Here is a 27,404-nt window from a genome sequence, read left to right as displayed (position 1 = left end):
CTAGACATCATCTATAGCAAGGTAGCAGGATATAAAATGAACACAGAAAAATCATTAGCATTTCTATACACTAACAATGAGCAAACTGAAAAAGAATGTATGAAACCAATTCCATTTACATTAGCCTCAAAAAAAATCAAATACCTAGGTGTAAACCTAACAAAAGATGTGAAAGACCTCTACAAGGAAAACTATACACTTCTGAAGAAAGAGATGGAGGAAGACTATAGAAAGTGGAGAGATCTCCCATGCTCATGGATTGGTAGAAACAACATAGTCAAAATGTTGACACTCCCAAAGTAATCTACATGTTTAATGCAATTCCCATCAAAATTCCAATGACATTCATTAAAGAGATCAAAAAATCTACTGTGAAATTTATATGGAAACACAGGAAGCCACGAATAGCCAAGGCAATACCTGACTTCAAACTATATTACAAAGCAATAACAATAAAAACAGCATGGTACTGGCACAAAAACAGAGTCACACCAGAGAACGAATGACACTACAGAATTTATTACTGATATTTACTGATCCTCAAGATTACAGTATCTTAGAGAACTTTTAGTCAAAACCAAGATAACCCACTTCACTTGTACAGTTTAAAAAATCTGATAACCATAACTACATTAACATACAGAAATGTAAAGGGGTTTGATAATTTCCCATCTCTCACACTACATCTTAGGAAAAAATATACACATGCCATTCATACTTCTTTTTAAAACATTTATATTTAATTATGGCTGGTTGCCTTATAGAAATTTTTTTATTCAATTTCCTTTAATTGAATTTTCCACTTTAACTATAAAAAAAGAATGAAATACAAAACTGGTTACATCATGGAACAATACTGTTTGTGGTTTTGAAATAGGAAGTTCTTACCTTTGCAGCTTTTTTGTCTCCTTCTGTACGTACACCTAGGAGCCGTCTAAGTAGGAAGAAGGAAATTTCCAATTCGGTAAATATTTCAGGTAACGCTCCAACTGTACCAAGAACTTGTCCAACCATTCTGTCAGCTCGGCATAATGTTGGGTCAACTTTTGTCCCAACTCCTGATATGAAATATAAGACATACATATTCCTACATTTTATACATTAAAATGCATGAAAAGATAAACGTTTTAGTCAAATCAGGACAGCCTGAGCTACCGCCCAAGCAAGTTCTACCTTCTCAAAAGTCTGAAAATTAACCAAAGGCTTAAAGTGATGTGAGAAAAGTGCTCATTTTAGGAAAATGTCTTAATCTTAGTATCAACAATGAGGTCTATGACAGTTTTCACTTGAACTAGTCCGAGAACTGTCCGTGAGATCAATGTCATCACTAAAAACTGAACATACATTTTTTTGTGATGAAAACCAGCAGACTTGAGAGCAACTGAAGGAAGTTATTTCTAGAAATCATTTAAAGCTTCATTCCCAGGTTCCCACTTTCAAGGCTAACTATATGCTTTTTCAAGTATGTCTGAAAGATCTTTTTTGAAGGTGAATTCATGCAAATAACTGAAAGTAGTAAGAATAAAACTAGAGAATGAGTGTTGAGACAACACAATAATCAAAAAGGAATTAACTTTCAAATAAGATGTCAATGGGAACTGACATACTCGTGCAAATGTAGAAGACTATGTGAGTGTGCAAGGAGAGAAGGCCTGAAATTCTCCTAACGTTAACATTATGACAAGCTAAAAATAAACGCTAAGACAAACGTGAACTGCCTGGATGGGTACTGAAAACACACCACGACATTCAGCCAGGAATGAGACTCATTAGCTCTAGATATTAAGAAAACTCTCTTAATCCTAGCTTGAAGATTAACCCAACCAAGAATATACAGTGACCAACATGAAAACAATACAGATGTCAGTTCAAAAATGTCACTAACCAACTACCAGAGGGACACAGTAACTCCTCAGGAGTAGAGAGAACCTGTAATTAGTCATTATGCTACATTACTTAAAATGTTGTCAACAGAAAATAATGAAACATGCAAGGGAGAAATATAGTCCATGTTATCAAATCAAAGCAATTTTAAAAATAACCATCCCTGAAAAACTAGATCTAGAATTACCAAAGACCAACTCAATATATTTTAAATGTACTCAAAGGACTCAAAAAAAAACCTCACATTTGAACTAAAGCAAAGTATGACAATGATGTCTCACCAAACAGTGAACATTAAGAAACAGAAAGTACAAGAAAAACCAGGCATTCCAGAGTTGAAGTATGTAATATCTCAGATAAAAAATGTGCCAGAGTTATTCAACAGCAGGAGGAAGAATAATCAGCAAATCTGAAGAAAACAGTGAGATTATGTAGTATGAGTAACAAAAAGAAAAAGAGAATGATCAGAGCTTCAGAGATCTACAGGACACTACCAAATACATCAATACAAGTAAAATAAGTCTTAGAGAAAATGGCCCCAAACACAGTCCCAAAATTATTTATTTATCGTTGGGGGAAGTAGAACTGGGAGTTAAATTCAGACCTCAAACTTGCAAGCATTCTACCAATGGAGCCCTTTTTGCTTTAGCTATTTTTCATGTAGAGTCTACCACATTTGTACAGGGCTGGCCTAGGCCATGGTGATCCAACTTTCAGTCCCCTATGTAGTTAGAACCACAGACAGACCCCACTTCACTGCTTTGTGGACTGATATGGGGTCTTGCTGACTTTTAGCCTAAGCTGGCTTTGAACTACAATCTTCCCAATCTCTGCCTCTCCACAAGCTGGGATTTCAGATGGGAGTCACCAAATCCAGCCCTGATTTGATTTAAAAAAGAAAAAGAAGGGATGGTGATTTGTGGGTGGGGTAGGGGGATAGAAAACAACACAAGCTACACATTCAAAAAGCTCAGCAAACTCTAAGTAGGATAGACACAAAGAAATCTACAGAAATATATCATAATCAAATTGTTGTCTCACGGACAAGGTAGATTTTAATAAGATTAACAAATTTCTCACAAGAAAACACAGAACCCAGAATGCCTCCATGAGATGATATTTTTAAGGTAATCAAAGAAATATATAAATACAACACCCAACACCATAAACAAACTTGTTTTAATCCAACATTTTCTTCTTTAATTCAAAGGTAAAAATCAATAAAAACTCACAAAATCTTGCCATTCCCGTACAGTGTCATGCACTGAATAGAAAAAGACTAAAAACTCCACAAATTACTTCAGCAATACCAACAGAAATTATTTGTACTGTCAGCTTCAATATAAATATATCTCATTTAGCTATTTTTGAGAAACTGCAAAAATGTACATCATATTACAATGTGTACAACAAACTGATCAACTAAAAACTACAGATTACAGTGACATATTTTAAATGCTAAATCACATACTAGATTATTGCTTAAAAGTTATACATAAAACCAAAATGCATTCTTTTTTTATGAATGCATTTTCTTAGGAACATAATCATCATATAATGTAAAATCAACAACTCAAGAACATGTATATACGCCTACTCCACTTTTTCATATTGAATTAAAATATCGAATTATAAATAACTCAGTTGCCAGAAAAGATAACATAAAACCAGTAATAAAAGTTTATGGATAAGAGTAAAATTTTTACCAAAAAGACCCCCTGGAGCAGCATACTGAAGATCATTGTGTTCTGCAAAAAGTGATACAATTTTGGAGAAAATTGGTTTACACATCAGTTTTCCTTCACTATCTTTGGAAACAATGCCAGGTCTGACTTCTACCTCCTGTCCAACCTGCAACATAAAAAAAACACCTCACATTTGTGGGATCCCAATGACTATTTAAATCTAAACAGTCTTAACGAGGTAGAGTACTAAACTGAAAAAAGCACTTTTATTTGCAGTCTCAAACACTATTGGGCAAGAGTAAAAATAAGAACAGATTTTTTTTTTTTCATTTTTCTTTTATTATTCATATGTGCATACAAGGCTTGGTTTATTTATCCCCCTTCCCCAACCCCCTCCCTTACCACCCACTCCACCCCCTCCCGCTCCCCCCCTCAATACCCAGCAGAAACTATTTTGCCCTTATCTCTAATTTTGTTGTAGAGAGAGTATAAGCAATAATAGGAAGGAACAAGGGTTTTGCTGGTTGAGGTAAGGATAGCTATACAGGGCATTGACTCACATTGATTTCCTGTGCGTGGGTGTTACCTTCTAGGTTAATTCTTTTTAATCTAACCTTTTCTCTAGTTCCTGGTCCCCTTTTCCTATTGGCCTCAGTTGCTTTAAGGTATCTGCTTTAGTTTCTCTGCATTAAGGGCAACAAATGCTAGCTAGTTTTTTAGGCGTCTTACCTATCCTCACCCCTCCCTTGTGTGCTCTAGCTTTTATCATGTGCTCATTGTCCAATCCCCTTGTTGTGTTTGCCCTTGATCTAATGTCCACATATGAGGGAGAACATACGATTTTTGGTCTTTTGAGCCAGGCTAACCTCACTCAGAATGATGTTCTCCAATTCCATCCATTTACCAGCGAATGATAACATTTCGTTCTTCTTCATGGCTGCATAAAATTCCATTGTGTATAGATACCACATTTTCTTAATCCATTCGTCTGTGCTGGGGCATCTTGGCTGTTTCCATAACTTGGCTATTGTGAATAGTGCCGCAATAAACATGGATGTGCAGGTGCCTCTGGAGTAACAGTCTTTTGGGTATATCCCCAAGAGTGGTATTGCTGGATCAAATGGTAGATCGATGTCCAGCTTTTTAAGTAGCCTCCAAATTTTTTTCCAGAGTGGTTGTACTAGTCTACATTCCCACCAACAGTGTAAGAGGGTTCCTTTTTCCCCGCATCCTCGCCAACACCTGTTGTTGGTGGTGTTGCTGATGATGGCTATTCTAACAGGGGTGAGGTGGAATCTTAGTGTGGTTTTAATTTGCATTTCCTTTATTGCTAGAGATGGTGAGCATTTTTTCATGTGTTTTCTGGCCATTTGAATTTCTTCTTTTGAGAAAGTTCTGTTTAGTTCACATGCCCATTTCTTTATTGGTTCATTAGTTTTGGGAGAATTTAGTTTTTTAAGTTCCCTGTATATTCTGGTTATCAGTCCTTTGTCTGATGTATAATTGGCAAATATTTTCTCCCACTCTGTGGGTGTTCTCTTCAGTTTAGAGACCATTTCTTTTGATGAACAGAAGCTTTTTAGTTTTATGAGGTCCCATTTATCTATGCTATCTCTTAGTTGCTGTGCTGCTGGGGTTTCATTGAGAAAGTTCTTACCTATACCTACTAACTCCAGAGTATTTCCTACTCTTTCTTGTATCAACTTAAGAGTTTGGGGTCTGATATTAAGATCCTTGATCCATTTTGAGTTAATCTTGGTATAGGGTGATATACATGGATCTAGTTTCAGTTTTTTGCAGACTGCTAACCAGTTTTCCCAGCAGTTTTTATTGAAGAGGCTGCTATTTCTCCATCGTATATTTTTAGCTCCTTTGTCAAAGATAAGTTGCTCATAGTTGTGTGGCTTCATATCTGGATCCTCTATTCTGTTCCACTGGTCTTCATGTCTGTTTTTGTGCCAGTACCATGCTGTTTTTATTGTTATTGCTTTGTAATATAGTTTGAAGTCAGGTATTGTGATACCTCCTGCATTGTTCTTTTGACTGAGTATTGCCTTGGCTATTCGTGGCCTCTTGTGTTTCCATATAAATTTAACAGTAGATTTTTCAATCTCTTTGATGAATGTCATTGGAATTTTGATGGGAATTGCATTAAACATGTAGATTACTTTTGGGAGTATAGACATTTTTACTATGTTGATTCTACCAATCCATGAGCATGGGAGATCTCTCCACTTTCTATAGTCTTCCTCAATCTCTTTCTTCAGAAGTGTATAGTTTTCCTTGTAGAGGTCTTTCACGTCTTTTGTTAGGTTTACACCTAGGTATTTGATTTTTTTTGAGGCTATTGTAAATGGAATTGTTTTCATACATTCTTTTTCCATTTGCTCATTGTTAGTGTATAGAAATGCTAATGATTTTTCTATGTTGATTTTATATCCTGCTACTTTGCTATAGCTATTGATGATGTCTAGAAGCTTCTGAGTAGAGTTTTTTGGGTCTTTAAGGTATAGGATCATGTCGTCTGCAAATAGGGATATTTTGACAGTTTCTTTACCTATTTGTATTCCTTTTATTCCTTCTTCTTGCCTAATTGCTCTGGCTAGGAATTCCAGTACTATGTTGAATAGGAGTGGAGATAGTGGGCATCCTTGTCTGGTTCCTGATTTTAGAGGGAATGGTTTTAATTTTTCTCCGTTAAGTATAATGCTGGCTGTAGGTTTGTCATATATAGCTTTTATAATGTTGAGGAACTTTCCTTCTATTCCTAGTTTTCTTAGAGCTTTTATCATGAAATGATGTTGGATCTTATCAAAGGCTTTTTCTGCATCTATTGAGATGATCAAGTGGTTTTTGTCTTTGCTTCTGTTAATGTGGTTTATTACGTTTATTGATTTTCGTATGTTGAACCACCCCTGCATCCCTGGGATGAAGCCTACCTGGTCGTGGTGGATAATCTTTTTGATGTGTTGCTGAATTCGATTTGCCATTATTTTGTTGAGGATTTTTGCATCAATGTTCATTAAGGAGATTGGCCTATACTTCTCCTTTTTGGAGGTGTCTTTGCCTGGTTTTGGGATAAGTGTAATACTGGCTTCATAAAATGTGTTTGGCAGTTTTCCTTCCCTTTCTATTTCATGGAACAGTTTAAGGAGGGTTGGTATCAGTTCTTCTTTAAAGGTCTGATAGAATTCAGCAGAGAATCCATCAGGTCCTGGACTTTTCTTTTTGGGGAGACTCTTGATTGCTGCTTCAATTTCATTTTGTGTTATAGGTCTATTCAGGTGATTAATTTCCTCTTGGTTCAGTTTTGGATGATCATATGTATCTAGAAATCTGTCCATTTCTTTTAGATTTTCAAATTTATTTGAATATAGGTTCTCAAAGTAGTCTCTGATGATTTCCTGGACTTCCATGGTGTTTGTTGTTATCTCCCCTTTTGCATTCCTGATTCTACTAATTTGGGTTTTTTCTCTCCTCATTTTAGTCAGGTTTGCCAGGGGTCTATCGATCTTGTTTATTTTTTCAAAGAACCAACTTTTTGTTTCATTAATTCTTTGTATGGTTTTTTTGGTTTCTATTTCGTTGATTTCAGCTCTTATTTTTATTATTTCTCTCCTTCTATTTGTTTTGGGATTTGCTTGTTCTTGTTTTTCTAGGAGTTTGAGATGTATCATTAGGTCATTGATTTGGGAACTTTCAATCTTTTTAATATATGCACTCATGGCTATAAACTTTCCTCTCAAGACTGCCTTAGCTGTGTCCCATAGGTTCCGGTAGGTTGTGTTTTCATTTTCATTGACTTCTAGGAACTTTTTAATTTCCTCTTTTATTGCATCGATGATCCATTCTTCATTAAGTAATGAGTTATTTAGTTTCCAGCTGTTTGCATGTTTTTTGTCTTTACTTTTGTTGTTGAGTTCTACTTTTACTGCATTGTGGTCAGATAGTATGCACGGTATTATTTCTATTTTCTTATATTTGCTGAGGCTTGCTTTGTGCCCTAGGATATGATCTATTTTGGAGAAGGTTCCATGGGCTGCTGAGAAGAATGTATATTGTGTAGAGGTTGGATGAAATGTTCTGTAGACATCTACTAGGTCCAGTTGGTCTATTGCATATTTTAGATCTTGGATTTCTTTATTGAGTTTTTGTTTGGATGACCTATCTATTGATGATAATGGAGTGTTAAAGTCTCCCACAACCACTGTGTTGGCGTTTATATATGCTTTTAGGTCTTTCAGGGTATGTTTGATGAAATTGGGTGCGTTGACATTGGGTGCGTACAGATTGATGATTATTATTTCCTTTTGGTCTATTTCCCCTTTTATTAGTATGGAATGTCCTTCTTTATCTCGTTTGATCAATGTAGGTTTGAAGTCTACTTTGTCAGAGATAAGTATTGCTACTCCTGCTTGTTTTCGGGGGCCATTGGCTTGGTAAATCTTCCAGCCTTTCATCCTAAGCATATGCTTATTTCTGTCGGTGAGATGAGTCTCCTGTAAGCAACAAATTGTTGGATCTTCTTTTTTAATCCATTTTGTCAAACGGTGTCTTTTGATGGGTGAATTAAGTCCATTAACATTAAGTGTTAGTACTGATAGGTATGTGGTGATTCCTGCCATTTAGTTATCTTAGTTGTTTGAGGGTTTGATTGTGTGTACCTAATAACTTGATGTTACTCTCTACTGTCTTGCTTTTTCTTATCCTGTGGTTTGGTGCTGCCTGCCTTTTCATGGTTAAGTTGGGTGTCACTTTCTGTGTGCAGGATCCCTTGCAGAATCTTTTGTAATGGTGGCTTTGTGGTCACATATTGTTTTAGTTTCTGCTTATCATGGAAGACTTTTATTGCTCCATCTATTTTGAATGATAGCTTTGCTGGGTAGAGTATCCTGGGGTTGAAGTTATTTTCATTCAGTGCCCGGAAGATCTCACCCCACGCTCTTCTTGCTTTTAATGTTTCTGTTGAGGTCTGCTGTGATTTTGATGGGTTTACCTTTGTATGTTACTTGTTTTTTCTCTCTTGCAGCCTTCAATATTCTTTCCTTAGTTTCTGAACTTGTTGTTTTAATGATGATATGTCGTGGAGTAGTTCTATTTTGATCTGGTCTGTTTGGTGTCCTGGAGGCCTCTTGCATTTGTATGGGAATATCTTTCTCTAGATTTGGGAAATTTTCCGTTATAATTTTGTTGAATATATTACGCATTCCCTTGGCTTGCACCTCTTCTCCTTCTTCGATGCCCATGATTCTCAAGTTTGGTCTTTTGATGGAGTCAGTGAGTTCTTGCATTTTCTTTTCACAGGTCTTGAGTTGTTTAATTAATAGTTCTTCAGTTTTTCCTTTAATTACCATTTCATCTTCAAGTTCTGAGATTCTGTCTTCTGTTTGTTCTATTCTGCTGGATTGGCCTTCCGTTTTGTTTTGCAGTTCTGTTTCGTTCTTTTTTCTGAGGTTTTCCATATCCTGGCTGTTTTCTTCTTTATTGTTGTCTATTTTTGTCCTGAGTTCATTTATCCATTTATTCATTGTGTTCTCTCTTTCACTTTGGTGTTTATACAGTGCTTCTATGGTTTCCTTTATTTCTTCTTTTGCTTTTTCAAATTCTCTATTTTTATTGTCTTGGAATTTCTTGAGTGTCTCCTGTACATTTTGGTTGACCCTATCCAGTATCATCTCTATAAAATTCTCATTGAGTACTTGTAGTATGTCTTCTTTTATTTTTTTTTTTTCTTTTAAAAAAAGGCTTTATTATGGAGAAATGAAATATGTATAAATTTAATTTTTAATCTTGTCACTACAGTGTGGGAAGAAGCAAGCTGATTCTTTTAATTTACCCTCTTTGCTTAAGAAAAAATTAAATTAATCATATCACAAGTATTTATGAGTAATTGATTTGATTTTTCTTGTACTCTAGTCAAAAGTGAGAGAGTTAAGACTGCCCAGTTTAGTATGTCTTCTTTTAAATTATTCTTGTAGGCTTCATTGGGTCCTTTGGCATAGTTTATCTTCATTTTGTTGGAGTCTGGCTCTGAGTTTCTGTTCTCTTCATTCCCCTCTGGTTCCTGTACTAATTTTTTGCTGTGGGGAAACTGGTTTCCTTGTTTTTTCTGTCTTCCTGTCATTGTCCTTGGTGTTGTTACTGTCCCTGTACTGTGTGTAATTAAGTATTTTCTAGCTTGTAATAATAACAATGGTAATATTGAGAATGGAAGAGTGAGCTGAGATGGAAAGCAAGAAGTTAAAGAGAAGGGGAAAACAAATATACAGACAAGAGGGAGAAAGCAGAACAAGGTATCAGACAAGAGAGTTTCAAAGATATAAACAGGGAGTGTTAGTGTACTAATCGACAGTAAGCTGAACAGACAATAGAGTGACAGAGAGAGGATTGAAAATCAAAGATAAAAAATAAAAAATAAGTATATGAAAGTAATATCTATTTATAAAAATGAATTAAAATAAAATGGAAAATAGAAAATTAAAAAAAAAAAACAAAAACAAAAAACAAAAAACCAAAAAACTTCCACGTTTATATGCAATGCAATTTCAGTCTTAATAATTTGGATGTCCGTCTCAGTTTCCAGTCCTGGAGTTGGTGCCTCAGATGTTGTTCTGTAGTTGTCTCATCAAAGGGGATGCATAAAGTAGAACAAAACTACACTCACACACACACAGAATATAAAAAAAAAAAAAAAAGTCCCACCAAGTGTCCCCAGTTCAAATGCAATACAATTTCAGTAAGTTTTTCGGCTTGCAGGTGTAATTCGGTTGTTCTCTCATCAAAGGTAGGGAGAAAAAGAAAAAAAAAGCGTCTGGAGGCAGTTCTGAGAGTGGTATCTGCAACTGTGGCTTGCCTGCCTGCTGCTCTCCGCCTGTAGCTGGCGGCGTTATTTATGCAGATCTCTGGGGTGAGCTTAGCACTCACCTGGTCCCACAGGCTTTGTTTGCTCAGAGTTCTCCTGGTCCGCGTCTTCCCACGCCGTATGGGCGCCGGCCACTGGCGGCCCCGGGGGCCTCCTCGGTTCTCCGTTTAACGTGAAGTCAAGAACAGATTTTTAAGTTACAACTCCCAAATTTAAATATTTACCTATAAGAAACCTACCAAACAAAAGACATATTCCATTTAAAAGACAACAGAAAGCAAGGTACTTTCCTTAAGAAAGTGACTTTTTAGATTTCATTGTATCACAACTTTTTGGAAGGTTAAGAAGAAAAAGAGTTTAGAATACAGTTTACCTTCAATACTCCTTTTAAAATACTACCTCCAGCAACACCCCCTTTAAGGTCATCAACCTCACAGCCAGGCTTATTAACATCAAAAGACCTAATAACTGGGTAAAAGAGAAAGATCATTTCCTGAACAAAATATAGTAAGCATGCCTTATTTTATAAATTTATTAAAAGTGTAGTCAAAATAATAAGCAAAAAAAATTAACTTTAAATTCCCCCCACATTCTACAGTTCAGTTGATGAGAAGCTATATCACTCCATTATTGTCAGCTGTGTTTAAATCATTATGTGATTGCTGAGTATTTCGTTGTCCTGAACTTGTGAAAGTATGCCTCCCTAAATGCAAACCATGCCTAAAAAAGCAAGAAACAGTTAATGTCCTTAACTAAAGCGATAAAATGAAAATGTGAAATCTATTGAAAGATGACAGTTCTCTGGAGGAAGCCGAGCAGCATTTGATATAAATGAATCAGCCGCTGCAGAAAAGTAATGAACTCTATGCATCCTGAGAATACAAGGTTTCTTCCTCAGAGTGGTCTCCTTTGTAACAATATACCAGTAAAAACCAAGCATATGCAATAAACAACTTTAGAAAGAATCAACAACATTGAAAGTTGAAGTCAACAGCTAAAGGGCAAGATGTTAAGTCCTTACCAATAAGCCGGGGTTCTGAGGTGAAGTCTCTAGGAGGTACTGGAATTTTCTTTACTATATACTCACAGACAACTTCAATATTATATTTCAGCTGAGCAGAAATTGGAATAATAGGAGCTCCCTCAGCTACTGTACCTATATGATAAAAGTTAAAATGGATCAATATGTCAGTTTAACAAATTATTTTTCATATCTGCTATAAAAAACAGCTGTTAAACTTTATACAACAGCTACCTAAACATTCCCACATGTTAACAGAATTATTCTGTTTAAAAAAATTCACAATACTCTTTTTCCATCTAAAAATGAATTCTATTTAAGAGAAAAGTTGTTTTCAGTATGTATAAAAAGCCAATAAAAGTGAATAAAATAATATACATGTAGCCACTATCAGCAGAGAAACTTTGCTAATTAAAAAATTCTCTGTAACATCACATAAGATAAAATGTGGAGGTAGGGTATATAAGGATGTGTACTTAAAGTTTTTGAAAGATGGGGGGGTGAGAGGTAAAGGGGTAAGGAAGAGTAATGGACCAAAGTATACTCACAATAGTCATACACTGAGAAACCTCTTTGAACATCAACTTAAATATTAATAATGAAAAACAGATTTGTAAAATAGGTAAACTGTAAATGGGAAAGGTACTACTAAGAGCAGGGGGTGAATGAAAGAAATTGAGGTGATGGTATATGGTTAATGGACTTTATATACCGTTATGAAACAGAACTAAAAAACCTCTTGCAATTGCTTTTAGTGGGGTGGGAAGGAGCCTGAGGGGGAGAGACAATGGATGCAATGTAATAATGTACAACATAAGTCTAATTCGAATTGTCACTATGAATCCCCCCAAGATGAATATATCCTAACAAAAAATTTATTTAAAAAAAAAGAAATTAACAATTGACATTTGAGGGTTGTTGGTTACAGAGGTTAGTCAACACTAATTTAAAAAATTTCCAAATCATTTCATTTATTAAAATATCAAAAAATGTCAAATAACAAAAAATAGCAAATATCAAAAAAAACTGATTTTTTTTTAAAAATAAATTTTTATTTTTAAAAATAAAAAATAAATTTTTTCAATTGGTTTATTAAAGACTGCTGGTGGTCAGATGCCAGTGGCTCATATCTGTAATACTCGTTCCTTGGGAGGCTGACACTGGGAAGAATTCAGTTTGAGGACTGCTGAGGCAAAAAGTTTGTGAGACCCCCTCCCCATCTCCAAAATAACCAGAGCAAAATGGACTAAAGGTGTGGCTCAAGCAGCAAAGCATCTGCTTTGAAAGCATAAAGCCCTTAGTTCAAACCCCAGTCCCACCCCCAAAAAAAAACAGGCAAAATTATTGACAAATGGAATTGACTACACATTGTAAGGTATTAGAAACCTAACTTCTTTTATTTACCCTCTAATAGGCTGAACTCAAAGACAGCATTTCTAACAAGTAAAATAAGAAATCAAATGTCAGAAATATCATGCATCACATCTTCTTCCAAATGAAATAATTATTATTCATAAACATGAAAAAAAACATTATAAGTTCCTCTTCTGGAAATACTCATGAAAAGAAATAATGTTCGAATCAAAAGAAAGCAAACATACATGTTTCAATTTACTATACAATCTGTGGTGGTAATCATTCTAAAATATAACATCATTTATAGCTGAAAGCTACAAAGTATATCAAATCCAGAAACATTTCAAAGTTGCCATACAAAACAAACATGTTAAACAGTATATAGAGAAATAGAACTAAACCATCATAAATTCATTTTAATGACATATTACTTAAGATATCTGGAAAAAATATCTATTGAATGTTTCTCACTTTTCTGGCAGTACTGTTGTTTAAACTAAGGGCTTCACAGTTGCTAAACAGATGATCTCCTGTTTCAGCCACACCTTGAGCCCCAAAAATTTCTTAAATATTATGGCTTCTTACCTTGTACAAATGCAAGGATTTGCTCATACTGTTCTTTTGCCTGACTTTCTTTTACCAAATCAATTTTATTCTGCAGAATCAAAATGTGTTTTAGCTTCATAATTTCTATGGCAGCCAGGTGTTCAGAAGTCTGAGGCTGAGGACAAGATTCATTACCAGCTAAATTGATAAAAAAACAAAAATTAAAAAAAAACCAACAGCAGTTAATAAAAATTAGTTGGCACCTAATGAGAACTTTAGCTGTACCATCAAAGGCTAATTCATAGACAGCACACTTACGTGTTTTTGTGTGCTCCTTTTTATAAACATTGCCTGATTTTCTTTGATCCTTTGGTTTTCTTTGATCCCTCTTATGTCTTTTAACCTCCATCACTAATCCTAAATGCAGTCTTGGGCTCATTAACTTTGGTTTCTTAGAGTATTCTCACAGCTTTGCTCAGGCTTAACATATTCTGTCAGTATTTAGATTTGGGGATTATTCTGGCTCATTCTAGCCAGGAACATCCAACTGTTCTTGGTCCATAAGTTACTTAATAAAGTAACTTAAGTGATTTATTAAGTGATTATTTTCCACAGTTAATTACCAAGGAGGTTCTCCATTATTACCATCTTCTTGGAAATTTCTCATTTTAAGTGAGCCCTTGAGGGCTTCAAACCAAAACAATATTAATACAAACGATGGGATTTCCTTTTTTTAAATTAGGTTACAAGACTCTGGCTTTTGATTGCCTCAAAAAAAGCAGCTCACATTATGAAGGCAGCTAAGGGAGAAATTGATATAAGAGAAAGCCAAAGCCCAAGAGAACTTAAAACTAGACTCTGTAGAAAAAGGTAAGTCTTGAGTTAATTGCAACTCTTTCTGGCGTGTTTATTGTACATACAACCTTGAAAAAGACTTGAAGAGCTGTACCAAAACTCATTTACTATAAAACTGAAACTGCAGAAAATCTGTGACTTTCAGCAAAAGTACATTTAAAAGTACTATGTTTTACTATCATTCAAAATAGATGGAGCACTAAAAGTCTTCCATGATAAGCAGACACTAAAACAGTATGTGACCACAAAGCGACCACTACAAAAGATTCTTCAAGGTATTCTGCACACAGAAAGTGAAACGCAACATAACCATGAAAGGACAGGCAGCACCAAACTACAGGAAAAGAAACAGCAACAAAGTATAGAGAGTAAGGTCAACTTAGGTACACACAATCAAACCTTTGAACAACAAAGAAAACTAAATGACAGGAATCACCACATACCTAGCAGTACTAACACTTAATGTTAATGGACTTAATTCCCCCATCAAAAGGCACCACTTGACGAAATGGATTAAAAAGGAAGATCCAACAATTTGTTGCTTACAGGAGACCCATCTCACCAACAGATGTAAGCACAGGCTTAAGATGAAAGGCTGGAAGAAGACTTACCAAGCCCATAGCCCCTGAAAAAAGGCAGGAGTAGCAATACTTATCTCTGACAAAGTAGACTTCAAACCTACATTGATCAAATTGACATAAAGAAGGACATTCCATACTAATAAAAGAGGAAACAGACCAAAAGGAAATAATAATTATCAACCTATATGCACCCAGTATCAACGCACCCAATTTCATCAAACATACCCTGAAGGACCTAAAAGCATATTAACTCCAACACAGTGGTTGTGGGAGACTTTAACACCCCATTATCATTAGTAGATAGGTCATCCAAACAAAAAGATCAATAAAGAAATCCAGGATCTAAAATGTACAATAGATCAAATGGGCCTACTTGTCTACAGAACATTTCATCCAACTTCTACACAATATACATTCTTCTCAGCAGCACATTGAACCTTCTCCAAAATAGATCATATCCTAGGGCACAAAGCAAGCCTCAGCAAATATAAGAAAATAGAAATTATACCATACATAAAACAATGCAGTAAAAGTAGAACTCAACAACAAAAGTAAAGACAAAAAACATGCAAACATCTGGAAACTAAATAACTCACTACTTAATGAAGAATGGATCATCGATGACCATGTTTGGCTTTACGCTCCAAAGATTATCTTCTCCAATTTCTAATGTTCAATATGCCTGGTACTGTACTTATGTGCCATGTTTCTAAAAAAGTATACTCTTGGCAAATTAATCATTTGCCTTTCTCCACCCCAAAAAGGGTTGGCCTTTGCCTTATGCTTCTTAAAGATAACCATGTCCGTCCTTGATAGAGGTATACTAACTTAGGCCTGGGGTTCACTGTCAAATCAGGTACAGGCTGGTCATGCCAGAAAGACCAACCATGGGATTTACTGTGAAGACTTGCAATTATGAAGTTATCAATTAGATAGTCAACCAATGGGCCTATCAAATGGGAATTTCACTAAAAATTCTATTCAGATCATCTATTCTTCTTGGCAATTATTCATATGTACTGTCACACAATGCTAAAAAGGTAATCTCTGCCTCCACAAAAAGAAAGCTACACAAGCCTCACATGTGTAACACTCCCAGATACTACCTAAGCATTTATTTTTTCTGTGAATTGATCTTAATCTGAATTCATTCCCTGTCATAAACCACAACTGTGAGTACAGTATCCTTTAGTGTTTTCTATGCACTTCTAATTTATCATTGACAGTTTACACAGGGACATGCATTCTTCCCAAGATTCAAACAGATCCTGATTTTACATTCACAGATGAAGAATGGGATATAATAAATAAAGGCATATGTCAATACTGTGATAGAATGCACAGCCACTGAAGAAATATACTTTTTTACAAAAATTTCTAAATAAAACAATGTATATTACCTCATATGAACAAGTGAAGAAATATATGCCATAAACCTTAGAAAACTTTTATTTCTTGCATGCTACCATACAAATTCTGATGAGAGTTCACCTTGCCTAGTATTTTATAACCCTGACTGGCATGAATATTGTTGTGGTAAATTCTTAGAAAATTTCTAATTTATGTAATCCTAGGGTCCTTAAAGGTCTAGGTTCACTTTTAAAAATTACATCTTAAGACTGGGATATACATTGATTTGTCAAAAAGAACTAATGCTTTTACCTATCAAAAGAAGAGCAGCGTCCATAACTGCTGCACCATTCAGCATAGTAGCCATCAAAATATCATGGCCAGGACAGTCCACAAAGGAAACATGTCTAAAAATGAAGAAAACTAATCAATACTTTCACAAATCAAAGACCTTTATATTTACATCACTCTGAAAGTAACTTGAACAGTGACAAAAAACTTGATATATTTAGAAATTTTAAAATGAGATTACTAGTTAAACTAAATGACAATCATTAAAACCCAGATTAAAATTTAGTTATCTGCAGATGTTTTCCAAATAAATAAGAACATTTGCCAAATTCAAAGTGGTTATCCTTTACAGAACATACTGGGAGTAACACTTATTTAAGAGATAAATCTAAATAACTGTAAGAATTATGTGTATTTTATTAACCGATTTTCTGATTAGCTGTTTCGGGAAAAAAAAATGTTGAAAATGGTCAATTTTCTGTTTATTCCAGTCCCTAATTAGCAGTGTGATTTACAAGTATTTCTTGAAGATGACAACTTTGTTTTGATCTTTCATGAAAACATACCAATTTTTTTCTTTTTGAGTCACCCATTAGAGTAATATCAGAACACTACAGTTCCTTCTAAGTTACATCTAATCCAAAAGTTAATCTTCAAATGTATGTATATTTTGAACATTAACCGTCACTCATTGGTATTCATGAAGGATTGTTTCCAGAACCCAAACTCCTCTGAAATATAATAACTGAAGATACTCAAGTACCTTATCTAAAATGGAATAATATCTCTATATAAACTATACAACCCTCCCACATACATTACTCTACCACCTATAATACAACATGTTATGTAAATAATTTTTATTCTGTGTTGTTTAAAGAATAAAAACAAGTATACATACATTTTCATTTTTTTTCCTTCAAATTTTTTGATGTGAGGTTGGCTAACCTAAGTTTGAACTTGGAACAAAGTTCATTATGCTCAAAATCTGAGCAAACAGTTATAAATGAGTATGTCTGAGTATAATACATGAGGTTTAAAATTACTTTTTTCTTTTGCCTATAGGCATTTAACAAATCCAGCAACATTTCTGAAAAGTCTATCCTTCTCCACTGAATTGCTTTTGTATCTTTGTTGAAGATCAATTAATCATACTTGTGGTTTCTCTATGGGCTCTATATTCTCCATTAAGTCCTTCCTTTACAAAGTATTAGTTTTGTGCAAGTTATGTAAATTACATCATGTAGATCAAGTCCACCTATTTTTTATTATAACTGACTTAGCTATTCTAGTTTATATCTCACATTTCAAATAAATTTTACAGTAATCTTACTAAAACAACAAAACACTTAATGGAATCTGATAAGAATCATACTAACTACATGAAAAATTGACCATTAGCATCTTTAGTCCAGTTCAGTTACCAAATTCATGACTACAGTGCGTCTATTTCAATCTTCTTTTGACTTCTGGAATTAATTTTCACAATATGATTTCTCTGTATTCTATACATGCTTTAATATTTTTGAGTTTTCTTTTAAAAAACTGCATACTTAATTTTCATGTCCATGCATTCATTGCTAATATACAACTATGATCTTGCATCTTATAATATTCTGAAATCTAAGTTTTTCTTTGTATATACTCTCCAAATTTCTACATAAACATGTCATTGCCAAACAAAATTCTTCTCTTTAATCTGTCTTGTATTTCCTTTTTGTGCTGTAAGACATAGTACCTTTTCTTATCACATATAAAAACAATGCAAGCAGTTATCCTTGCTTCGTTTCCAGTTTAGGGAAAATATTCAGTATTTCACTATTAATGTTAACTGCAGTTTTCCTGTACAGGTTTTTTATAAAGATGAAGAAATTCCTCTTTATTCCCAGTTACCAGAATTTGATGACTATTCAATAAACAGTTCAATAATTTATGTGAAGATGTTTTTATAGTGTATTTATGTGGTATATTAATACTGAATGATTCCAAATTCTAATCAGCCTTGCATCCTTGGAACAACCACTTGGTTGGCATATTTAATCACTGTATATATTACTGGATCATATATGCTAATATGTAAAAAATTCTTTGTCTACCTGCATAACACATTGATCTCTCTCTACTTTTCTTTCCATTTTAGTCCGGCTTTGATAGAAGATATTCAAGAAAAACTGGTAAGTGTTCCCTCCTTCTTCTATGTAGAGTATGTGTTCTCTTACTTAATGCTTAGTAGAAGTATCCAATAAAACCATTTAGGCTCAGAGCTCACTTAAAGACCTTTAAAAAAAACAAACAATTTCTTTCATAGTAGGTAAGATCTGATAATGTTAATATTTGGAGAACTCAATCCAATTATTTAACTAATTAATTGTCCAGATTTGTTCACAAATCTATTTTTCCTTTTAATTATTAACTATTGTTTCATTCTTTACAACAGCAATTTGGCTTCTTTTTCCTATCAGTCTGCTAGAGAAAAATAACTTTCAGTTTCACTGATTTCCTCCACTGTATTGTTGTGTTCAATTTCATTAGTTTCTTAATATTTATTCTGTCTTTTTTTGTTTTAGGTTCATCTAGTTGTCCTTTTTCTAATATCTTAAGTTGGGAATTAAAGCTTTTACATTTACCATTCAAAATAAGCTTTTAAATTTCCTTCTAAGTATGCTTAGCTATATCCCATAAATTTTGACTTGTTGTTTTGTTTTTCATTCAGTTGAACATCACTGGCTATTAGGAAACTATAAACAAACTGACAGTGAAGCAAGAAACAATGATACCAGGAAGAGGGGAGAAGGAAGGTAAATATGATCAGAGTATAAGATATACACAAAAATGCCACAGTAAAACCAAAGACTTTGTACAATTAATACATGCTTTAAAAAAAAAAGATAACTAAGAGATGGGTTTGGTGGGGCACACATGTAATACCAGCACAAAGGAGACTGAGGCAGGACAATTAATAGAGGCCTGCCTGAGGTACATACAGATACTCTATCTCAAGAAAACAAAAACACAAAGATTGACAGTGAGATTACTGCAACACATAAAAGAAGAGCTAAAATTATGATAGTTTCAATCTGAAATGTTTGTAACAATGAAAAACTGAATCTCTCATTCATACATTTTTGACAGACATAGCAACTCTACAAAAGTAGTTTGGCATGTTTTATTTAAAAAACAAGAACAAAAAACCTAAGCATATACTAATTATACAACCAGCAATTATACATCTAATTGCATATCCCTCAGAAATTTGGTATGTCTATGCAGAAACATGTACCCAACTAGTCTTAGCAATTTTTAAATAGCACAAAACTGTAATCAGTCTAAATAATCTACAGTATTCCTTATACAAGCACATGACAGAGAACTATTTAATAACAATAAACTATACAACAGTAACTAGGGTAGAGTGCAAGGACATTATATTAAATGAAAACATAACACTCTTCAGTTGGTAGAGCATGTGCCTAGCATTAGTGATGATACTAACACCTACATTATCACTTGTAGACATTAGTGTTACTGTTATGAAAAATCAGGACAGAATAGGCAATCACAACCCAAAAATAGGAAAACAAACCCAAACATTAAAAAGAACTAATTAAGGATGTGTTTTTCTTCTTCTACAAAAGAAACAAACAACAGAAGTGTGGAAAAAGAAACCATCAGATCTAGCAATTTCAATCATCTTATATATTAATTCTTTAAAAACTTCAATATATGTACTTAAGCTAGATTTTTTAAGTTTGCTTTTCAAATTACATTTATTATAGGCAATAACAACATTTTCTTTTAAAAAGCTATGAAACATCTACTATAAACTGTTACATTGCTTGGACAAATGATATTGTTCAAGGTCTCTTAACCATATTTTGTCAGATGAATCTACATTAATAATCATTTAACAACTCCATTAAATATGTAACAACTTAGAACAAGAAAAAAGTGTATTTGCACAAAAGTAATCACCTGACTAGTCTGAAGTTCCCTTTGGTCCCTGGGATATCTGTAGGAAACTCATCAGGTGTACTACTTCCACAAGACTTATAACATTCTGGCCGAGGACAATTTGAGTCATCAAGTTTATAAATCTGAAAGTTTTAAAGGAAACACTGAAATTATGTGCATTTTCAAGAATTAAAAGTAAAAAATTGTTTGTAGTTCCACAATTCACTGTTTACCTTGGCGTTAGCATATCCAAGCTTAATGGTAATATTTCTTTCTAGCTCATTTTTGAATCTAACAGTGTGAACACCAGAAATAGCTTTTACAACTGTGGATTTCCCATGAGCAACATGACCAATTGTACCTATAAAAAACAAAATAATATGCTCCAATTACAACAAATACTTCAGAATTACAAAAGTTACAGCTCACTGTAAATACATATATCAACCAATACGGATTTTTTGCTTTTCCTCCCACTGAGCATATCTTTTCTTTAAAATCTTGTATGACGCAGGCCAGAAGACAACTTTTCATACCACTGAACGCCTTATTCAAAAATCTAATATAAGCTATTCAACTTGTTAATCTAAATAAATATCAGTTTCAATTAAACTAAGCACTCAGTGAAAGCTTCACAAAATTTTGTAGGCTAAGCAACTTTACAGTAGTTTCAAAGTTGGATGTCATGTATAGCAATACCTGTTACACACACAAAAAACCCTCAAATTCAAGAAACCCAGAAAACAATCTCCAACTAATAATAATGATTTTTAAGAGAGATATATATTCCTGTGACTTTTTATTAACTTTGTGTCTTAATAGGTTCTACTGCTTGTAAAAATACTAATGCAACATTTTCACTCAGTCAAGGTAACTTCTCTCATGAAGCAATGAGAACTGAAATTAAGAAAAATAACTATTCTGGTAGGCCTGATGGCTCATACCTTTACTCCTACAACCCTGGAATTAAAGATTGGAAAGATAGAAGTTTCTAGGCATGGTAGCACATACCTGTCATTCCAGCCATGAGGAAGGCATAAATAGGAGGATCTCAGTTCAGGTTGGCCAAAAATAAAGTCAAAAACCTGTATCAAAATAACCAAGCCAAAAGGGCTAGATCAGGTGGTAAAGTGCTTGCTTCACAAGTTGCAAAGTCCTGAGTCCAACTCCTAGTACTGCCTATATATGTATACATTTATACATATTTGTATGTATATAAGCACTTATGTTTGTATAGTATATATGCATTACACATATTTATACTTAACAAGAACCTATGTTATCAGCCAGGTGGCAGAGGCGGAAGGAACGTGAGTTCCAAGTCAGCCTGCTACATATGACCCTGTCTCAAAACAACATTTAAAAAATATATATATAAAAAATCTGGGACAAGGTGAGTGTCTCAAGTGTAAAAGTAGATGTCTAGAAAGCATAAGGACCTGGATTCAAACCCTAGCACCATCAAAGGAAAAAAAAAAGGGAAAAGCCTCTTCATCAAGTAAGATTCCCCCAAACATTAGTCTTATATTCTGCTCACCAAGCATTTTGACCTGTTCCTTAAACTCGTTCCTATGCAAATATAACATTGCCTTTTTACACATCTACACACATCTTTTCGCAAGGGGTGGAGGGGTAAAGAGTAATGGTGGCAGTGGAGGACTGCACTAGGACCTCTACCATGCTAGGCAGTCACTCTGTCACTTCACCACTGAGCTACACCCTCAACCCCCATTGTACATACTCCGGAAAACAGAAATGGAGTACATTCTTTCCATTTCCCAAATCTATCTAGGAGTGCTTTTCATTTTTATTTCTTAAATATCTGGATCTTCCTGTAATTCAAAGAAGAGATTAAAATTCCCCAAAGAGCGGTGAAATCAAAATGCCATAATTCTAGTACTCTTTACACAATCAGTTACTCTTACCTATATTGATTGTGGCTTGTCTGCTGATAACTTAGTGTGAAAGTGGGGTCAACTTGGTAACATCCTGCAATGAAATACTTCATTTTAAACAATTTCCCAGGGGACAAATCAGGAGTTCCCTTTGACTTCAGGTTTGCTATGCATAGTTCACCACCATCTATTTCGCTCTGCTGACACGGAGTCTATCCAGTTAAAACAGTGTTTATATTCCAAGCAGAATTTAGTACAGATAAGAACCCTCCTATTACCAAAAAAAATTTTACAACTTTCACTCTATAGGAAACGTAAGTCTGAAATCCTAAACTTTAGAAGCATTAGCTCCAAACTACTGTAGTCAGTTTTCAAACTTTTATAGGAAGTGCAAGACTGTCCCGCGCTGTAGGCTCATGCATGTAATCCCAACTACTCAGGAGGCAGAGATCAAGGGGTATCGAGGACACCAGAGTGGGCAAGTAACTCGTGCGACCCTATCTCAAAAAACCCATCATAAAAAAAGGGCTGGTGGAGTAGATCAAGGTGTAGGCCGAATTCAAAGCACAGTACCGCAAAAAGAAAGGAAAAGATAAAAAAAAAAGGCCGGGTTGGGGGGGGGGGAGCAGTGAAGGGGGGGGGCAAGGCTGAATACGTTCCCTTCCTAGGCATTCAAGGACTAAAGGCTTAACTGCCTTTAACACGCAGAGGATCTTTAAGAAGCTCTATGACCCAGTATCTGCTCCCAAATTGGCCAAGTGGAGTCCACCGGCTTAGGATGCCTGACTACAAGGCTCCTTCTCACTCGTTATGTTCCGGCAGCCCAGCAATGTCTCTTACCAATGACTTCCCACCCTCTTAGCAGGGAGCACCCTCACGTTACACCCTCCTAAAAAGAAACCTCACCAAGGAAGGGAGATCCTGCCGAGAAAGGTGAGGCTGCCCCAAAGTCACTCCACTCTCGCCCGCCGCCATCTTGCCGGAAAGGAAATTGCTCCGGCCGCCGCCTGACTGAGCGCAGGCCCCCATAGGCGGGGGAAGGAAAAGGTGACGGGAAGGTCAACTATGACTCAGGCCGGCAAAAACGAATGAAAGCTGAAGTTGCCGCCTCACTCCCTGAAGTCTCTCTACATGCCTTTGTACACTGCTTGCAAGAAGTCTTACTAGGAAACATGATACAAAGTTTCAAGATTAATTCGACATAAATATTTTAGATATTTGTACAGGCAACACTAAGAACAGCCCCTTACAGGTCTCTGGTGGGCAGGAGATGCACTTGCACATGCGCCCTAGCTAGGGGAGAAGCTATTTCCTGTAGGAATAGCTGTGGGGTTGGTAAAAGAGATTCCCGGAACCTGGGAATCTTACCTGACCTGGCAAATCAGGCGAAAGTGATGTCCATTTAAAATTTTCATTTTTAGGGCTGGTGGAGGAGTTCACATGGTAGAGCACCTGCATAACAAGCGTGATGACCTAAGTTTAAACGTATACCACAAAAAAGTATATTTTTTTAAAATTTTACTCATTTCTGTTAATTCAATAAGATTGGTTAAGATCCTCTCCCTGCTGTGATGGGGCTCTTACCAAGTTGCATGTTGACCTAGGTCCTAAACCGGCATCAGGGAGTGCGTTCTCGCGCGATTTCGTCAATGGGTGGACTACGCGCTAGAAAAAGTTCTTAGCGATTTTTAAAGTGAGGGACCTTACCCTTTATGACACTACACTGCTGACAAAGGATTTCCTGGCCGCAATCCGGTAGCTTCAAGCCTGTATCCTAGCTACTTAGAAGGCAAAGATGAGGAGGATCACAGTTCTAAGCCAACCCTGGGCGATAGTTCCACAGACCCTATTTTGAAAAAACTCATCACAAAAAAGAAAACTTTATTGGAAAAATTACCAGTAAATGGACATAATCTTGCTCTTTTTAGAGATGAAACCATGCCTAAGAGTAACTGTTTTTCTCCAAACATACAGATCCAGTACTATACATTCATTTTTGTATTAAAAATGAATGTTGTAATAGATAGTAACTGACAAGTGTGTCTATGTAATTTTCAAGCATTCATTTTAATAGTCCTAATAAACCAGTCACATAGATTCCCCTTTTATGGACAACTTAGATCCAAGAAACATTAACCTTGCTAATGTCCCTCAGCTAGGAGGCAGTAGAGCTACAATTCCTAACTAGACTGCTTCACTCACTGTGCTTTGGTACTCATTTAACAACTTCATCAAGGCAGTTCAGTCTCTGCTCAATGTTATTAGATCTAAAATTCAGCTAGTACTTCAGCTAGGCTGAAGTCTCCTGTGTGAGACTGTTCTTTAAAATTGTTGATTGATATTTATTGCTACTCAAGTTTTCTAATTATAAATATATGCTTAAAGGAGAAAAATCTGGGAAGTTAGAACAAATAACTGAAGATGAGAATTGACTTCGTTAACATTCCTTAATATCCTGTACTTATAAATGTCTCAATTGCTGTAAAGGATTTAGGTTTGGGACAAACTATTTACCACAAACCCTAGATTCAATGTGCCATCGAATATTTAGCTAAACTACTGGCATCTAAAATTGTGCTTCTAACAATTCCTGAAGATTTTTCAAAATTAACTTTTCATTCCACAAATACTATGTAACACCCTTCACTGCCATACTCTCAGTTGTAGGACACCAAGACTAAGCCCAGCACTGCCGGCTCACACCTGTAATCCTAGCTACTATGGAGGCAGAGATCAGGAGCACAGTGGTTCGAAGCCAACCAGAGAAAATACTTTTTGAGACCCTATCCTGAAAAAACCCTTCACAAAAAAGGGCTGGTGGAGTGGCTCAAGGTGTAGGCCTAGTTCAAACACCAGTATTGCAAAAAAAAAAAAAAAAAAGACAGACTTCAGATTGTATGTGAGTATATATACACTTTTACATTCTTGTGATTGACTTCCCTCTCATTTTTCCAAAGTAAGATACCTTTAAATTGATTTATTTACTTATTTATTGACGGTACAGGGTTTGAACTCAGGGTTTTCTGCTTATGAAGCAGACACTATTTAAGCTACATCTCCAGTCCATTTTGCTCTGATTATTTTGTAGATGCGGTCTCACAAAGATATTTACTCTGGCTGGCCTCAAATTGTAATCCTACCTATCATGAGGACTAGTAACTAGTCCTCATTGGCATCCATGAGCCAATGGTGTGCCAACATACATTTAACTTTAGAGTTCAAAATTATTATATGTGAATTTCTTTTTACTTTATTCATTTACAAAGAAGTGTTCTCTACACTACTTTAAACTAAATATAGTGACTTAATTATATAGTCATTTTATTATTTTTAGCTTCTAGAATATCAGCATTTCGTAGCCCAGATTGGCCTCAAACTCGTAGTATGAAGCACAAGTGGGTGCCTTCCCAACCCTGATATTTTTTCTACTGGGATTTTGAAGTCAGGACCTGGTTTCCTCAGAACTTGGGATACGTCATTATGTTATTTGTTTGCGATCTTTCTTTTTATGTAGATCCTTATGGAGTTAAGCTTTATCCTTAGCATTGCCTTTGCTTTATCCATACTCTAATAAATCATTTTCATTAGATTCTAGGAACTTTTCATTTCCTCCCCGACTTCTTCAATGACTTACTGGCAATGCAGGGTTAGAGCTCCAAGTTTTTGGTTATTTTCTGTTGTCCCTTTTGCTGCTGAGTTCCACTTTTATTGCCATGATTATCTGATAGGATACAGGGGTTATTTCAAATTTCTTACATTTGATAACATGTGCTTCATGTACTAAAACACTGTATTTTGGACAAAGTTCCATGGGCTACTGAGAACAATGTATATTGTGTCGCTGGTGCGTGAAATATTCAGCACATATTTTATTAGGTCATTTGGTCTATAGCGTTGATTGATTCTGTAATTCTTTTCTATTATTATACTTGCATGAACTATCTTTGTAAGAGTGGACTATTTTGTAACTGTGGACTATGGCAGTCTACCACTATTATTGTGTTAAGTATTACCGATGATTTTATGTCCAGTAGTGTTTTTTTAATAAAATTGGGTGTGCTAATCTTTCGTACATTTAACACTATTGTATTCTCTTGGTAGACTGTTTCCATTGATAATATGAATTGATATTTGTCATTTCTAACTAAATTTCATTTAAAGTCTGCCTTCTAAATATGAGTATAGCTACTTCTACCTGCTGTCATGGTCCATTTGTTTAGAAGACCTTATTTCGATTCTTTCACCATAAGCCAGTATTCTTCATTGTATGTGAGGTATGTTTCCTGAAAACTACAAATGACCTAGTATTGGTTTTCATTAAATGAGCCACTCTTTGTCTTTTTAATATTTGACACCATTAGAATTAATTATTTTGAAAGCTGTATTGTTTCATATTATTTTGTTGCTTTTATCATGCTTACTTCTTTTAAGTAATCTGTTCACCTAATGTGATTTAGTTTATCCTATGTTTTCCTGGTTTCATTTATCTTCCTCGTCTGGGTGTAGGATTCCTTTATAATTATCTTCCACAGTGATGGTATAGGGGTCATGAATTCTTCCAGTTATTTTTTATTTTTTAACAGCACTGGGGTTTGAACTCAGGGCCTCATGCTCTCTAGGCAGGCATTCTTATGACATGAATTACTCTGTCAGCCTGAGTTATTGTTCAATGAACATAGGGTATCAGTATATCATGAACTATTTGCCTCTGGCTGGCTTCAATCTATGATCATCCTCCTGCTCTCTGCATCCTAACTAACTAGAATTACAGGCATGAGCTACTGGGGCCTGGCTCTTTATTTCTTCTATTGTTAATATTAATGTAAATGATCACAGTTACAAACTTTTACTACTCCTTTTACTGTGCCTCATAGATTGTGTTTTCATTTCCATTTGATTCTGGGAATTTCTACTTCCTACCACCCTGAATTTCTTCTCTGGCCCATGGTTCAGAAAATATATTAGTCAATCTCCAACTGTTCTGTAAATTCTGGTATTTTCCTACTTTCATTCTGTTATGATTTGCCAAGAGGCACGAAAATAATTCTTCATCTTTTTCTTCTTGGCATTTGTTGAAATTTACTTTAAAAAAAAAGGCTAAAGTCAGTTTTTGAAAATTCCATGGGA

At 35.1% G+C, this 27,404-nt stretch overlaps 1 pseudogene; it reads right to left on the bottom strand.

Annotated features, from left to right (window-relative positions):
• LOC141419730 (eukaryotic translation initiation factor 2 subunit 3, X-linked-like) overlaps window positions 1-23,413 on the bottom strand; it is a 36,753-nt pseudogene extending 13,340 nt beyond the window's left edge.
• Between the last annotated feature and the right edge of the window lie 3,991 nt (window positions 23,414-27,404).

This window comes from Castor canadensis, chromosome X (genome assembly GCF_047511655.1).
Source record: "Castor canadensis chromosome X, mCasCan1.hap1v2, whole genome shotgun sequence".
Classification (NCBI taxonomy): domain Eukaryota; kingdom Metazoa; phylum Chordata; class Mammalia; order Rodentia; family Castoridae; genus Castor; species Castor canadensis.
This window is presented reverse-complemented; position numbering and strand designations above follow the sequence as displayed.